This window comes from Emiliania huxleyi, assembly GCF_000372725.1.
Source record: "Emiliania huxleyi CCMP1516 unplaced genomic scaffold EMIHUscaffold_543, whole genome shotgun sequence".
Taxonomy (NCBI): Eukaryota; Haptophyta; order Isochrysidales; family Noelaerhabdaceae; genus Emiliania; species Emiliania huxleyi.
The window spans coordinates 1-2,226 of record NW_005197922.1 but is presented as its reverse complement, the minus strand read 5'-3'; positions in this window follow the sequence as shown (position 1 = coordinate 2,226).

The window sequence follows — 2,226 nt, the reverse complement described above, 5'->3', positions numbered from 1 at the left end:
GGGGGGGTTTTTTTGCCCCCGCGGGCTTGGCTTTAAAAAAGTGGGAACAAAGGCCCCCCCCCAAAAAAGGGGGGGGGGTTTTTTTGGCGCCGCGGCCCTTGCTTTAAAAAAAGTGGAAAAAAACCCCCCCCCCCTTAAGAAAGGCGGGGTTTTTTTTTTGCGGAGGGCCCCCCTTTCCCCCCGGGGGAACCCCCCGAAAGAAATCCCCTTTTGAAAAACCTTTTGGGGAAAAAAACCCTCGGGAAGAAAGGGGGGGGGTTTTTTTCTTTTTTCCCCCCCCCCCCCCCCCCCTCCCCTTTTTTTTCATAAGGGCCCCCCCCCCCCCCCCACCCCCCCCTCCATCTTTTCTCCCACGGCGAGCACTCTGCCCCCCCCCCCCTCCCCCCTCTCTTCTCTCCCTCTGCTCGCAGCAAGCTCACCGCGACGGCGATCGCCCTGTCGGCCGGCAACAGGACCACCCCGTGGGGCGTCCCCTTGAGCAGCATCTTGGAGAGGGGCCAGTCCGAGTCGTACCTCGGCATGAAGTAATCGATGATAAGTCAGTAACTAGCTACACTGGGAGAGGGGCCAGTCCGAGGCGCACTTTGTCGGCCGCGACTCTCGCGGGTGCGGCTCCAGCGCGCAGACACGCACCTGTCATGAATTAATCAATCAGTCAGTCAAAAACCATTACAGAGGCGGCTCCAGGCCGCAAGCCCGCACCTATAATTAATGAATCGATATATTATCATTAACTCATGAAGAGGCGGCTCCAGGCCGCAAGCCCGCACCTAATTAATGAATCGATATATTATCATTAACTCATGAAGAGGCGGCTCCAGGCCGCAGGCCCGCACCTATAATTAGTGAATCGATATATTATCATTAACTCATGAAGAGGCGGCTCCAGGCCGCAAGCCCGCACCTATAATTAGTGAACCGATCACTAATCATTAACTCATGAAGAGGCGGCTCCAGCCTGCAGGCCCGCACCTATAATTAGTGAACCGATCACTAATCATTAACTCATGAAGAGGCGGCTCCAGCCCGCAAACCCGCACCAGCCCGGCGGAGTCGGCGAGCAGGAGGCCGTGCTGGCAGGCGGGGGAGTGGAAGGGCGCGGCGCCGGTAAACGCGTGGCGCGCGGGCAGACCGACGACTCTCAGCTCGTGCGCCCAGACCGCGCCGCGCAGGAAGCAGAGCAGGAGCGGCTGTGCGCCAAGCAGCAGCAGCGAGTCGAGCAGCGGCGGCGTCGCGCCTGCCGTGGCCAGGGGAGAGACAGCCGAGATGCAGCCGACATGCAGCCGAGATGCAGCCGAGGGGCAGCCGATATACTGGCCTCATAGGCAGCCGAGATACAGCTGAGATGCAGCCGAGATGCAGCCGAGATCTACGCCTGTCGATCTCGGCTAAATATCAGCTAAATCTCGGCGAAATCTCGGCGAAATCTCGGCTCAATCTCGCCGAGCCGCGGGATGCGGACCAGCGCGGGCGTGCGCGCGGAAAGGGCGAGCCGCCCTCTGCTCTCGCCCCCTGTGCTCTCGCCCCCTGTGCTATCTCCCCCGGCTCCGTCGGTGCCAGGCAGAAGCGGGGCCGCGCCGCCGTCCGCCTCGCCGCCGCCCGCCTCGGCCGCCTCCGCCTCCGCCGCCGCCGACACGTAGGAGTGGGGCAAGCGGGCGAACCGCAAGCCGTGCCCGCCGCCGGTCAGAGCCCGGTACAGCAGCAGACCCCTCCCGCGAGTCACTACCGCAACGACCGGGGCGCACCCCTCTCCCGCCGGCGCCGTCAGCTCGATCTCAAGCGCAAACGTGCGCGAGTGTACCGCCGCCGACCCACCGCCGCCGCCGCCGCCGCCGCCGCCGCCGCCGCCGCCGCCGCCGCCGCCGCCCACACCGCCGCCGCCGCCCGCGCCCCCTTCGCCAGAGTCGACGAGGAGGGGGGGCGCGGCGGGCAGGGCGGCGGAGTGGAAGAGAGGCGCCCAGTGTGGCATCAGCCACAGCCCCAGAGCACCTACCGTCAATCCGTTCCGCGGGTGGGGATGAGGCCTCGTGCAGTGCAGAAAGAGGAGCCGCGAGGCAACGAGCGCGCCGCTCGCGCTGACGCCGCAGCAGACGACGCGCGCCTCGCCGCCCGCCGCATACTCCCGCTCCGCGAGCAGCTCGACCCCCTCGCTGTTGCCGGCGCACGCCACCGCCGCCCCCGCCGCCGCCCCCTTCCCCGCCGCCACAGCCGCCGCACCACCACCGG